The sequence below is a fragment of the Adiantum capillus-veneris genome, chromosome 29 (genome assembly GCF_014529385.1).
Source record: "Adiantum capillus-veneris isolate H3 chromosome 29, ASM1452938v2, whole genome shotgun sequence".
Classification (NCBI taxonomy): Eukaryota; Viridiplantae; Streptophyta; class Polypodiopsida; order Polypodiales; family Pteridaceae; genus Adiantum; species Adiantum capillus-veneris.
In genome coordinates, this window is record NC_140959.1 from 83,913,667 (window position 1) to 83,929,476 (window position 15,810).

Below are 15,810 nucleotides of genomic sequence, written 5' to 3' on the forward strand. Positions count from 1 at the left end.
CCACAATCGAACCCATGACCACCCTTGAAATCCATCATCTATTTGAATGGAGTGGATTTGCTGAGGTAGTAAATGTTCCAGACGGATGAGTGCATAGAGAGAGAGAGGCAGATTCTACCCTCTACCCATGTGTGTGAGAGACACAGATTCTACTGGGACGTGAGTGCGCCCGTAGTGGGCGTTTTCACACACACACACAGACAGAGAGAGAGAGAGAGAGAGAGAGAGAGAGAGAGCTGTGTCGAAGCCGGGGTATTATGCAGGCCATTTTCGCGGCAGTTTCCTAGCGACAGCGCACGAGGGCCTCCGGCAGTTTTTGCTTCACGAAACGGACCCGCTCGCCTCTCCCTGCGCTTCCGCCACAGATTCCTCTCTCTACACGCGCGCACACCATCAAACGCACACCCACATACAACCCATCACAACAGAAGAGAATCAAGCTTCCAGCAGAAGCAGGGGCTTGTGGCTATGGCGAGCTGCATAACAAGTTAAGCTCCTCCACCCTGCTCTCTCTCTCTCTCTCTGTCTCTCTCTCTCTCTCTCTCTCTCAACCCAATTTTTGTTGCAGCTGCCATGCTTTTCTAGGCATCGGATACATCTGATCTGGCCATGGCTGGCTCAAGCGGAGATGACCGCGTTGTTGCCACGGCGCACCATATTTTGCGAACCCTCAGCTCATCTCACACAGATGACATGATGAGAATCCTCTCCACGTTCGACGATCGCTTCTCCCGATTCAGCCTTAATGTCTCTCGCAGCAATGCAAGCGACTCTCCATGTGCACGGTCAGATGTGGGCTCTCAAAGCGGCAGAGATCAACGCTCTTCCTTGTCATCTGATGATGAGGATGATGACGACGATGAAGATGAGGATAACAATGGTGGCGATGATGAGGATGAGCTACCCACAGTTCTTCGATCTGCAGAGCAGATTATCATGAAGTGGGATTTTAGTGCATCAACCACACAGACGTTTCTTTTCTCAGATCATCTGGAGGAGGTACGCCCTTACCTTGATGCCGTCGACTCCTTGCATGAATTTGTCGATTCATTGTCGGCCTCATCTTCTCCAGAGGCTACTCGCCTCACAGATCATGCACAGAATGCTCTTCAATTTGCGATGCTTCGCTTGGAATCCGAGTTCTGCCATGTTCTCCAAAAGCACAGCGAGCCAGCAGATCCTGATTGGATGACAAGCCTCACATCAAATTGCTCAGGCTTTAATGGTGGCTTCAGCTTTAGCAGCAGTAGCTGCAGCAGTAGAAGGGTGGAAGAGGAGTCCGAGCATCTTGCTAAGGACGTTACTGATGATGAGGAGAGCCCCGATGGTGATGAGGGCATAGCGAAATCGCACTCTATTGGCGACACAATCATTGATCTTTTACCCCCTGAGGTTGTCACAGATCTGCACAGCATTGCAGTCCGAATGTTGCGTTCGGGTTATGATGTCGAATGCGGACAAGTGTATGTTAGTATCAGAAAGGGAATTGTAGAAGAAAGCCTGCAAAAGCTAGGGCAAGAGAAATTCACTTTTGAGGAAGTGCAGAGAATGCCATGGGAGCTGCTCGAGGCAGAGATTAGCAAGTGGACACGAGCCATGAAGGTTGCTCTAGGAAATCTCTTTCCTAGTGAAAAGCATCTATGTGAAAGCATATTCGCAGATGCACGCGCCCTCTCGGATGAGTGTTTTGTCGATGTGGCAAAGACCAGCCTTACACAGCTTCTAAACTTTGGCGAAGCCATAGCGATAGGCCGGCGAGCTCCAGAAAAGCTCTTCAAAATCCTTGATATGTATGAGTGTTTGCGGGATCTGCTCTCAACGATCGAAACCATATTTGGGGAAAGTGCAAAATCTGAGGCGTCGGCTATCTTGTCGAGGCTAGGGGATGCTGCACGTGGCACTTTTGCAGAATTTGAGAATGCAATCCAGAGAGAGACATCAAGAAATCCTGTTCCGGGGGGTGCGGTCCATCCACTAGCACGCTATGTCATGAATTACATGAAGTTTCTATGTGATTACACAGAAACAATGAATCAGCTGCTTTTGGAGAGATCTAGCAATCAAGGTGGGGGTAACCCTAACCAGAGAGTGCCTGATCAAAGCCCTCTTTCTGCAGTTACTCTTAGCTTGATGGAAAATCTAGAGAAAAACCTTGATGCTAAGTCCAAATTGTACAAAGATTCAGCCTTAACTTACATCTTTTTGATGAATAATATCCACTACATCTGCCAGAAGATTAAAGCATCGGATGTGAGGAAACTAGTCGGCGACGAATGGATAAAGCGAAACTCAGGTAAATTGCGTCAGTACCACAATAGCTATAGGAGAACAGCATGGACCAAGGTTCTCATGTGTTTGAAGGATGAGGGAATAAATATCAGTGGGGGATCGGCGAGCAGCACGTCGAGAAATGTGCTTAAGGAAAGGTTTAAGAATTTCAATGCAGCTTTTGAGGAGAACGTGAAAGCTCAATGTAGTTGGGTTGTTTGGGACCCTCAGCTATGCACGGAGTTGCGAATTTCGATCACAGAAATGATCCTCCCCGCATATCGATCATTTCTTGGCCGGTTCCAAAATCACTTAGACGCGCGGCACCCGGAGAAGTACGTAAAATACACAGCAGAGGATTTGGAAGGCTACTTGAATGACCTCTTTGATGGAAGCTCAGCGTCAGCGTCTTTGATTAAGCGGAAGTCGTTTCCGGCAACAGGAAGCGCTCAGTAGGGGATTTATCCCTACACAAACAGGTGAATCAGTTTTTTCACGACTTTGCTTTTGGTTCATTGTACAGTATTGACTCTTCTCTTCTCAGCCATTCAACAATCAATCAAATGTATTACGAAGTATTTCTCAGGTTCCGTAAAAGGTTTGTCCGCCTGTTGTCTTTTTTGGGACCAATTTTCCTGTGTTGCATGACTAGTTTTGTAACGAGCGAGGCTTCCTCGGACATGCACAAAGAAAATTTTGATTACACCAATGTGGATTTGAAGACATGGTAAGCTGTTCTTTGACAAAAGGTGGAGAAGGCACTCTTTGTTTATGTAGAAACACTTCGACCTCTGCTCCCAATTGTATGATCAAGTCTATACATGTTATTAGATGCCATTGTCCGTATTAGTAAGCAATTATTAACAATTAATTAGGTAATTATCTACAGGTATATTGTGGTCACTTTCAAAGTTGAGTAGTATTACTTCTAGAAGTTTTTCTTTTAGAGGCATGGAAGGGTGGCCGTGTCTCGCCCATAGTAACAAGAAACGCCATTTCTTCCCAGAGGAAATGGACTGGCTGTTTCTCACCATTAGCTCAAGTATCATTTTTATGCACTTGCATCTCTCTCTCTCTCTCTCTCTCTCTCTCTCTCTCTCTCTCTCTCTCTCTCACACACACACACACACACACACACACAAACACACACACCGAGTTTTAATGGGTAAGTGACTCTTGTGGCTTCTTTACACGCATATTGTGGCTTGTGGGCATTTTGGGTGGCTTTGTGTATGTTTTAGTCCTATAATAGTTTGTACACTGAGTTAATTAAAAGAAATGCCCATTTCTGAACCATTTCAACCTTGACCAAAACTCTGAAACTCCAGCTTTTCTGTTTCCGTTTCTTTGGTTACCGCTTCTTGTGCTGAATGGTCTCACCAAGGAAAGCCCCATCCATACTTGCATGTTTTTGCAAACAAGAAACGTTGAAATGTTACTATGTACCTTCATAGATCAAAGAAAGCATGAAATTATGAACTGTAGACTGACCAAAACACTTGTCAAATGGTAAATTGCAAGTGAAGATTTGGCTTGGTTCTTAGCTTTAGTCTGAGTAGGAACATTTTCACTTCATGTCTCATGGGCTGAGTCAAGCATTGTATCCCAAAAATATGTATGCCTTTCTTCTCCTTTTAAGGGGTGTGAATTAGCATGTCAAAAAAGCTCTTGCAAGGAACAGAGATTTAATTATGAAGAGTAGCTTTTATAGTCTTTGAATATTCTTGTTCGCCTGTATTCTTGTTCTTTCTGCAATTTTTTGGCCTTCTTAAGATAGACCATAGAGCGTCTGCCTTCGGTTTCTGGGTGCATAGTCCTGGTCGTTCTTCTTGTATACTTTTTTGGTGTATGAGGGGAGCGGCCGGGCGTGCCCTACCCGACTCCGAAAACAGAAAACCATAGAGGGGAATGAGGAAAGGCACACTTCTGTCTCCACCCTACAACTAAGTGGTGATGAGAAAGTCGGCCTTCAAAATTATTTGCACTCAGGTTCTGTTTTGCGCTTGCATTGGTCACCCTCTGCAGACTACATGAGACCAACCGTCGTTCAAACAGCCAACCGGAAATCTTAAGGGAAATTAAATGCTGGGACATCATCGCTCCGTAGACGTCTCTTGCCTCCATTACCGACAGAATGCTTTAATATGCAGGTTGCAGCAGAGTGCAATGGAGTGGGACTTGAAGCTTGGTTGTCATCATAAGTTTTTAGAGAGCAAAAATGGATCCTTATTGAAACCATCAATCACTTAGAATCCCTCAACAATTTTGCTCAGTTAGTCAGATGGTTGATGGGTGCCTATAAGTTCTTGCTTAGGTAGTGGTCACACAAAGCAAAGTTACCAGTTATTTTATTTGATAACTATGCCTCTTGCATGGCCACCCTTGCACGAGTATAATACATAACTATGCAAGTCTTTTTGTGGCTATGCCGATTTATGGCATAGTAGCACCAATTATATCTGATTGATGATTGGTGCTCGCGCGACCACCTTGTTAGTCTAAACGCAAAGTACGCTCTTCAACAAAAAAATAGGTGTACTCAGAAACTCAAATGGCTTTAGCAACACTCAAATGGTAGCTTGTAGACGAAATTGTCAAGAGAACGCCTATTAGTGGAACTTCACCTTGATTGTGGTCAAACTTTGCGAGAAGCTTTTAGGGTAAAAGCACCAGGTTAAGGACAAGTGAGAGCTATGGAGAGAGATTTTACGCTTGGAATGATTCAGAGAGTGCGCGTAGGAGTCCTTTATTTGGCAAAACTGGCATTTTTGGATCCGACGCAGCAAGCAGGTTTTCCGCTTCATTTGTGCAAATTTCGAGGCAAAAAATGTGCTCATGACATTAAGGCCACACGAGCACAAAACGGGACAAAAGAGAACGGGGGTTGAACTCTATATTCCTCCAATGAGAGTGCTCCAAGGCGGACCTGTCCGTCTACTGGGGGGACTCATGTTACTTCTCGTGATTATCTTGGTATTGGGGCTTTTACTCTAACAAGGCAGTTATAAGCTTGCATGGTAGTAACTCAGAGTTTGGATTTTAATATCGTATCTAAAAGGTCATCTTTTGGATTTCCATGGCATATTTGAAAGTTCTTTGTCGAAATGAATATGGGCTAATTTGAAAAAACTTGAGGTGGAGATCATGGCAAACTTATTCACTAGCTTCAAAATAAAACTATGGTGGCCCGATGTGATGCGCTTCTCATGCAATTTGCTAAGTCAAGCCTTGAGAATGTGAAGATGCCCCTGTGAGGGCTCCATCAATATGGAGGTGACAAACAACTTGCACACTGATGCTTTTAAGGAGTTTCCATTGTTTTTGAAGGATCTGGCATGGCATGGTTGCTTGTGAATTTTTTTGAAGCCCTTGTACAAGGTTGACACAAACTTCTCATTGATTTGGGCATGGAATGTATAGGCATCCAATATCTTAATTGGGACTTAGTTTTGGCATTGCTAGGTCTTGAGGGCATTGAGAAGGCAACAAAGACTTTGCAGACACCAAGAAGCAATGACCCTTGTTGAGCAAATGAGTAATCAAACCCTTGCCCAAACAGGCTCTGTTTGCCAAGGAATGATAGTGCCACTCGATGCCATTGTCTGGTGCCGGTGCAATAGAGAGCACATTTAAAATGTTAAGAACATTGAAACATAATAGAAAACATAATTGGGACACCAATAATTTCATTCATTAAATTGATTGAGCTTGCAAATGTCATAGTGGCTCGAGTACATTGGCAAAACCCTAAATAGAGTGTAGGAAGTTTTGGAATTAGGGTTTAAAATCCTTGAAAAGATCCATAACAATACGTTTTGCTTGGGCATTCCTTCACATTGAAAAATATATAACTCCTTTCATGTCAGTTTATTGAGACCACACAAGGGACCTACTCCTGATACCCCTTCCACAACTAACCCTCCTCGATCGAGGATGACAAAGAAATCATGATTCCTGAATCAACCCTTGACCACGGCCTCACCACTTTCCGCATGGAAAATTTGTACAAAAGATATTTGATATGATATAAAAGTCTCTCCTTGGAAGAGTGTCAATGAATATTCAAAGCATCGCTACATCCGCACTACCAACACTTGATACTCGCATACCACACACCTAAAGACACAGATTCTTCGATTTAAGCAATGCTTCTCTTTTAAGTATAGATTCGTCGATTTAGTTAGTACTAGTTTAGATTCGTTGATTTAAGCAACACAAACCCAAATACAGATTTGCCGGTTCAAGCGGCATTAGTATAGATTCATCGATTTAGGCAGCACAAACCTAAATGGAGATTCGTCGGGTTAGGTAGCATTAGTGCAAATTCGCCAGATCAGTGACTAGTACGTGGAGAACAATAATGCGATAGTTGTTGATGGAATAAAGCTGCCAGTATTGAACTTTTGGCAACACCTAGTGTTTTACAATTTATTAAATTTATAGTTGTGATGTAGATATTTTATTATTAGAGAGAGCTCTTTATGAGCAATGGTTAACTTTTATGCCCAAATGTAAACTAATGTAATCATTTTATGAACATTGCCTATATAAACAAATATGTGCAAGAGAAAAATGCTCTTTCTTGCATGGAGGGAGCACCCTTGTATCATTTGTCTTATTTCATCATCATCATCTCTCTCTCTCTCTCTCTCTCTCTCTCTCTCTCTCTCTCTCTCTCTCTCCCCCCCCCCCCCCAAATATGTGTGCATATGTAGCACTCCATTTGAAAGGTGCATTTGCACGAGTTCCTCATGCTCTCTTGCTTGCTATATTTTTCCGATTATGTATAATGTTCAATTCAATGTAGGCACATTATGTCAAGTATGCTTTATTATCAAACTATGTTGTTCTTCTATATTGTGTTTTTTTTTTTTTTTTGGGGGGGGGGGGGGGGGTGACACCTCGACTTTGGTTGTAGCAGACTACACCTAATGTCAAAACTATAAAGTGAACTAACACGTGCTATATAGCACAACCCAAAGAGGACTGTAAGAGACCACACTAACAAAAATTTCACACAGAAGGACGAAATTGCCCAGGCAATACCACCCATAGTGGAAACTGAGGTTGAAATGAGCTTGAATAAAAAATGTGAGCTCACCACACTCTACAAGCAATTCAGAAACATCAGTCGACCTACTGGCGCTCACCAAAGCTTGCAAAAATCTAAGAATGTGAGTGGAGGGGTGTTGGTAATAGTATCAGGAGGATGTTACTTGCTTTGATACCAATTATTGGAATTAGGGTTGCAAGGATACGCACACAACTTGGACAAGATGAAGAAGCTCAAGCACACAATAGAGAGTGTATTGCTTAGTGCATAAATAGAAATATAAGATAGCCCTAGAGTGACGAGAGCACAATACACAAGAGAAAGAACCTCCTAGAGAGGGAAAAAGCACCCCAGGAGTCCTAAGCGTGCTCACATACATCATTACAACATACATGGAAATAGGGAGTCGTTTGTGTGAAAGCAAAGAGCGAGGGAAAGGTTAGTTTTTTCAAGAGTGACCCTTTTAACGTGGGGCATGTATCACGTACCATCTTGGAAGATCCAGATGATGATCTCCTCGACTGCCTACTATATGACTATCAGGGTAGTTTTTTGTATCCTAGTGATGTTATGCCCATAATTTATTAAATTACACAAGAAAAGTTAGCTTTGTGGATGGTCTCCTTTGTGATCTTTTGATATTTTAATCTCTCTTAGTGCCATTTTTCTCATTCTCCATCTCCTTTTATTCTTTGTTTCAATGGGGGAAGTGAGGAGGTTGTCTTCTTTCTTTGCTCGTCTTACTAAAAAGGTGGGATATTTTTCTTTGCAGATTCCTTAATATGGTAAGGAAACTTGTTGGGAGTCAAGCTCCTAACAACAACTTGTTGCTGAGTTGCCTTCTCAGAATCTTCTCTTCCTTTTCATCGAGCCTTAGCCCTTGTTTCTTAACCTTCCCTTTGGGATATATCTTCTTCATGTGCCCTCCTCCTTTCCTCCTCCTCCATTCGTGTCCTCCTATTACTCCTCTTAAGTTTTCTCCTCCTCATTATGTTGATCCTCCTCCTCCTCATTATGTTGATGCTTATCCTTGATCTTGCTAGTGTGTGCTAGAGACTTTGGTAAATAGGCTTGCAACTATGTTGATCCTCCTCCTCCTCATTATGTTGATGCTTATCCTTGATCTTGCTAGTGTGTGCTAGAGACTTTGGTAAATAGGCTTGCAACTGACAAATGAACTCAAAGCTTGGATTTTTTACATATATGGCATATACGTAGGAAAATTTAAAATCGGATGATACTTCACGCATTAAACAAGAATTCATCAGCAAAACATGATGGTCCACTAGTCATGTAGGTTTACACACGAGTAGGGCCTTCTACCAAAAAAGGCCAGATTTCTATCCACAACCTTTCACCTTTTTGCCCGGTTTCCCTCCATTAATGGAGTAGATCTCTTGCACATGAGGCTTGTATGATTTGATCCCCTCTTGTTAATCACTTTAATGATTTTTATTCTTAGAATACTTTTGGTGTGATTTTTTCCTCCCTCTTCCCACTAAATTTCTATAAAACCAACTGAATATCTCATGCAAGGCATTGCTCTTTTTTCTTCCCACCTCTAGTAGACCTCTTTGGCTTTATACTATTGTGCATTCAGTTTCTTAACTACTTCAAATGTCTAATGAACCACATATCAAGAAAAGATACATTGTGCACAAAAATTATTTCTTATTACAAAAAAAAAACCAAATAACAGAAAGACTAGAGATGAGAAGAACTTTGCCCACTATGCAATGTGTTATGTGTGTTTCACATAGACATCAACCATTTGTGCAATGAAAGGATTGGTTTCCAACTTCAAGCCAGTGAGTTCTTTACACTTTCTTTTCGCGCTTTCAAGTAGTCTAAACATTTTGTCAGCAAATTGCCAAACCCAAGCGCCCTTACCCAAGGGTTGTCTTGTAAACCTTATAGGTGGTTATGTCACAATGTTTTTTTTTCAAGTGAAACTCATTGGGGCTTTGAGAATCAAAATATTTTGAAAACAAAGATACCTTCCTTTACTACCGCCCATACTTAAAAAAATGGGTTACTATCTTGTGTGCTCCTTGACGCCTTCTATCCTATGTTAGCTCTATAATACTCTTATGGAAATCTACTTTAGAGTGAATGCCTTCAACTTCTTGCATGTTAGCTCTATAACACTCTTATGGAGATCTACTCTAGAGTGGAATGCTTCAATTTCTTGATGGTGCTATCTTTTCTTCTTTTTGCACACTCCATATGCTAAGCATAGCTCACTTGGAGCCTAATAACATATCAATGGCGTTGAAACGTGCATGAGTTACACACATGGGCATTGGTAAGCGGAATGGACATATTAAGAGTCCCAATTTGGACCTTCCATGTTGTGGTTGGGAGGGTTTGATAAGAACTAAGGATGCCTTAAAAACATTGCAATTTTCTTTTGAAAAATTTGACAAGAGATTAGATTGATTGCAATACTTTATTGATTTTTCAATCGAGATATAGATGGATTGATTTGAAACCGTGTAGGATGCCAACACTAGTCCTGTTGTGATTTTTAATTCCAATCCATATCAAACCATACACTCATGTTTTATACTTGTTTCAACCAATTTGATCAGAAAGGAATTGTGACATGCAATTCTAATGTGTTCATGTCAAAGATTCAAATTTGAGTATGCCAATGTCATTAACATGATGATTTGATGAATTTAATTGATTGGCATCAAAATGCATGGTTAGTCCTAAATTTTTATGCTACTTTTCTTGTCCTAGATTTAATGCTTTGTTAGTTAAGACTACTACATCACGTGCTTACAAATTGTAGTCTTGAATCAAGATTCAATATTTGTTATGAAAACTTATTTCTATGGATTGTGGAAGGTCTACTAGTTTGGGATTCATTACGAGGCTTTACTAGTTTGGAATTCACTACAAGCTATGTGATGCTTGCCAATGGTGCATGAGATTGATTCATGTGTCTTATTTCATGTGTATAGATTGTTGATGTGCATAGTATATGTGTATGCTTGCATGTGATCACGAGAAGCTTGGTGTTGATCTCCTACCACCTACTGGTATCTGGAATCCCTTTAGGGATCTATGCATGGAGAGAAGCCAAGCGGCTCCATTCGCGGTGTGGCACGAGATTGAATTACTTGTTATTCCCTGAGTCCTCTTTCACACATAAACATTCAAGGCTAGCACTACATGCTAGGTATCCTTGGGTGCAGCTTGGCTCATGGCTTAAATTCCATGCTATGCCAGGCGTAAGAATCTCCCTCCTTTTATTTCATGCTTCCACACTTTGATGTAAATCTTGATATCTGAATTGGAAAATTCAAATTGTATATTTATTACATAGAACCCCTAGGGATGGAATCTCTCATATGGTATCCGAGCTTAAGGTTGTAGGGATGAGCTTAGATTTGACATTAGTTTGGGTTATCATGCATCTATGCATGCATTTATGTATGCTGTTTGGAAAATTACTTACACATGAGCTTTTGTTTGTCAAGAAATGTGCTGAGATGCTTGTTTTTGGATAAGATTGATTGATGATTGATTCTTATTGCTTTAAAGGAACAATGAATTCCAAGATTACTTTTGATTGCTTTTAGTCAAGGACTTGAAGTACTTTCTATTTGTCTTTGCACACATAATTTCTTGATGTTTGTAAAAGAATGATTTTTATTACTTGAATATTGGATATCAACTTGAATTTGTGATTTTCATGACGCTTGGTTGATCATTACTTTTAATGATGAGAAAAATTGTTTAACCCACCTGCCCACCTTCTTAAGTTGATCATTACTTTTAATGATGAGAAAAATTGTTTAACCCACCTGCCCACCTTCTTAAAGGTTATTGGTTATGATAAAGTTAATGATTAATAAAAATGAGAAATATTTTTGATATTATTGCAAGATAACATACCTAATAAATTGAATTGATTTCTTGACAAAGATATTATTGGTAAATTGCATTCATTCAATGTTCTTAAGCTACAATAGTTCTAAGTTGATATTAAAGAGATTAATTCTTTATGAATGGTATTTTCAAAATGGAAATAAATAGATTCTCATCCTTAATTCACCATGATTTTATGAATTTTTTTTTGGTCTCCAAATGTGTTGATGATATCTACTTACTCTAGAGATGCTACAAACCAAAAAGTTGGTTTGCAATGGCGCTATGCTCATCTACTAGCAAAAAACAGCTTTTATTGGACCACTTTTTATTTAAAATCTGGCATCGTCCAAATTTGTTTATGTAGCATGGAATGGTATAAGAATAATTTAGGCATGGTAGTGTTTTACATTGTTTTATTAAGATTAAACGATGCACTCTAGGATTTTACGGCTCGTCATTCAGACAACAGGAGGGTTACATGCATCTAGTAGCAACTTTGGGAGCATGTAATGTAATGTCAAGGAATTAATCTACTAAGTATTATGGGTGGATTAATGCTCTAGACTATTGCTAGAGGATAAGAGTAAGTCATTGGAAAAGCTAGTGAAAAACTAGGCTAAAATTTGGTACAGTGAAAGTTCTTTTTGAAAAGCTAAGAAGAGAGGGTGAACTGTAAAAACGAGACTATTTTCAAATTATCTCCTAAAAAAAATGTGATCTCTAAAAGCTACCGGCATTTGATTACTAGAAATGGCGAGACAAACAATTTTTTTTCACAAAGTCTTTCTATCTAGGGATTGTATCTCTAGAAAATGTTGATTTACAACTACAGAGCTGAGTACTGTTGGGCTACCCCTACCTTTTGCATGCGCATGCAAGCCCTAGCTTTTACCAATGCATATATAAGAAGGTGCTTGCCTCTCTCAAGGGACACACTTTGACAGAGTTCTAAGACATGTGTTGCAAGCCTCTCTCTCTCTCTCTCCATCATATTCTCCGTGCTTGTCTGGTATTCAAGAGTGAACTCACTCTCTTGCCACCTTCTCAACAAATAGAGAAGCAAATTCTCTTCTCCCTTTATGATGTAAATCCTCTTCAACAAATCCGTGTGTGTATCCTCTCGTAACTCTACTCTCCGCTCTCTCACAACAACATGAATATCATCTCAACCTCCATCATTATCACGGAAAGCTAATCGTTTTCTCGTCATTTTCATATTTATCTACATCATGCATGTGCTATGTGATGCTTTCCAATGATGCATGAGATTGGTTAATGTGTGTTATTTCATGTTTAGGTTGTTGATGTGCATAGTATATGCATATGCTTGCATGTGATCACGAGAAGTATGCACGTCATCTACGTCATTCATGCGGTAGAGGCATTGTTTTGACCATATATCATAGATGGCTATGAATCCAATCAAGTACTCAAAACACTCTCCTTTTTATGAATGTTTTGATGGTGTGATTACAACCTTCAAATCATGGTTAGATTATGTTGAGTTTCTAGGTGTCTGCACACATAGTGTTGCATGATTTTGACCTAGTTTTGGTCTCATATGATAGGCGGTGGATACAAGGTCAAGGCATACCACTTGCATGATATTTTAAAGCATTTATTTGCTGACTTTAGGGTGATGTTTTCACACTTTTTTGACTGGTTATGATGCATAAAAAGTCATTAAATATGATGAATGTTGTCGTGTATGTTCTCTTACGAATGTGCAATTGATTACTCAATGTGGGAGACTTGGTTCATGGATGATTTAGCATCATAATTATGGTCTGATGGTTATCTTTTGATTATGGTTATGGTTGGTTGTGTGTGCCATGGTTGGCTCTCTTTGAATGTTTTTATGATTGAGTTTGTGTTGTCGTGATGGTGCCAAAATTCCAGCAGCCATGTGTATGGTTTATAGCTATGAATGCTTGGTTGGTTTATGCTTGAGGATTGTGGATAATGGTTATGGAAACATGCTGTCTTGGTGACCTATTAGGCTGGTTTATGTTTTATGGTTGTGGTATTGGCAAGCTTAGTTATAGTTCCCCATTGTCAAAAGAGTAGGTTGCAGCACAATGGTGACAAAAGAAGTTCTCAACAAGAGAGCCTTTTTCCTCCCAGTGTGTAGAGCCCATCATTGATAAAGCCATGAACAACATTAACACTAGAATGGTAACCTAACAGGACATAAAAGTGTCCTTTCAGGGTTTTGGGAAAAAATTCCAAAACCATAGTAGATCCACTCATTTTGAAAAATCCTTTCATGAGCTTATAGTTCAATAACTACTACATATGAAAAAAATGAGAAACTTGTAATTTTTCTCATCCCTTGGTCACTACAAGCCTCCAAAGTTGATGGACCAGTGCATTTTGTCCAAAAAAGAAATTTCTTACGATCGATTGCATATAAATAAGACTGGGGATTTTTGTAGGACATGAGATAAAATGCCCCGTTAACTTCAATGGGTTAGTGACCAAAACATATGGTTGCTTTTACCTCACTAATTTTTTTGTTGTAAAAAAAAAAGGTACAAAAAAGATGCAGTTTTGCCATTCTGCGGACCTATCATCAAAGTTTCTATAGTCACGCTCAATACAGATACTATATACATGTTTTCTTAGTTTCCTTTCGGCCTTTGGATTCAAAAGGAGCCATGGAGCATGTCAAAAGGATAATGGATCCCTTACAGTTGGAACCTTGGGGGCAATTATAAAGTGCTAAATACAACAAACATGAAAAAACTGGGTTTAGCATTATGACCTCTAGAAACCCATAAAAACTACTCAATATCTAGCCAAGTTTGTAGTCTATGATTAGATATGGTTACTACCTACAAAATACACATAATTGGCCTAAGAAACTAGCAATATTGAGGAAGTTATACTTGCTACTCTAAAATGTATCGTATTCTTCAGCAATCAAAAAACTCAACCATCATCATATACTATGCTATATAGCATATTAGGTCCCCCAAAACTCAAGGAAGATTAGCTTTATGTTATACATTACACTTACACAATCAAAATTGAATTTGGATATCAAGAAAGCCACCAAAAAATCATAAAAGTGCTAATTTTGGCCATAAAACAGGATTATGCAATTCTTATAAATTGGTCATAACTTTCAATTTTAACACTTAGCTCTCCCTACAAGCATCAAAACATGTTGAATACTATGAAGGCCTAACCTCTAGCCATCTAAACCTCACAAACATGAAGTTTAGAGTGGTATAGTTGCCAAAAATTGAAAAAAGGCCAAAAACAGGACCCGTTTTTTCACACAGTTTAGGTTCAAAAATGTTGTGTAAGAGTAAGGTTAATGGTGAGATCGATACTCAAAAAAAAATGCTAAGTTTTTTTCAGCTCATAAGGCAACTTTGTGGATATATAGCACCTAGAAATTCATTTTCATACTCTTCACATAATTCAAGAAAAATGGTCACTTAAAAGGATACAAAAGTGTCCAAGGACATAAAAGTGTCCTGTTACCATTCTAGTGTTAAGAATGTCTAGGGCCACCTTCCATTGTATGTCATACTTCTATGCTGAAGGGATGAAAATTTGATTAGGGTAGCAAAAAACCTCTAACATAGATGTAGAGAACAACCAAAGTATAAATGCAAATACTGGGCCTTTTATAATTAGTATGTGCAAGACGTTGGAGCTCTTGAGATCAGATGAGGCTCATTATGCATATGAACATGTGCACCAAGACTTCCTTGACTATCATCTTCCGTGCACCAAGCCTATAATGTTTGACTCTTCCTTTCCAACATGATAAGATGTTGGAAGTTGATAACAGAATTCATTGAAGATAAAAAAGACTGAAAGTGAATGCAGAGAAGAGTGAAAAGTGAAATCTGATTATTTTTTTTATTGTAACCAATGTATGTAATTTGGAAAGCTTTGCCATTTCTAGGAATTTGTAATATTATTTTTTATCCAAACATGTGCACTAAGAATTCCTTGACTATCATCTTTCTTGCACAAAGCCTATAATGTTTGACTCTTCCTTTCTAACATGATAAGATGTTGGAAGTTGATATGAGATGTCATTGTTGAAGATAGAGAAAAAGGCTGAAAGTGAATGCAGAGAAGAGTGAAAAGGGAAATTTGATTAAATTTTTTATTGTAACCAACATAGGTAATTTGGAAAGCTTTGCCGTTTCTAGGATTTTGTAATATTATTTTTTATCCAAACATCAGGGTGCTTGTACTCCAAGTTGTACAAGATTATTGTGTTGTGACCACAAGTTACCTACTAAGCTAGATAATTTCCCATAGTTGTGGCTAAGCTATAAACCCAATTTTGGAAATAAGTTAGCAATATTTTGAGTGGATAAAATGCACATGACAATTTTGTGCAGAACAAAGAGTTTACTCTCAAACTTATGATGCTTTCTACTCCTCACTTGCATGTCCTTTTGTTACCGTGTCAAGTGTAGTGTGATAGCAGGCATGAGCTCTTTGTTTTGATGCAAGTATCTTGTGATGATTCTATGTTTTTGGTTTGTACCACTCTCTTCCTACAAGAGCTCTTTTAGGACATTATCAACATCCAAAATGAAAACTAAGTATAGGAGACTGTGGAGCAAAACTAGATG

The 15,810-nt window shown here is 39.4% G+C and overlaps 1 pseudogene across 1 annotated transcript; it reads left to right on the top strand.

Annotated features, from left to right (window-relative positions):
* The first annotated feature begins 249 nt into the window (after window positions 1-249).
* LOC147419504 (exocyst complex component EXO70A1 pseudogene) lies at window positions 250-2,887 on the top strand (annotated as a pseudogene). The gene is made up of 2 exons (XR_015187114.1): window positions 250-487; window positions 569-2,887. The product of XR_015187114.1 is annotated as an exocyst complex component EXO70A1 pseudogene (transcript).
* The last annotated feature ends 12,923 nt before the right edge of the window (window positions 2,888-15,810 follow it).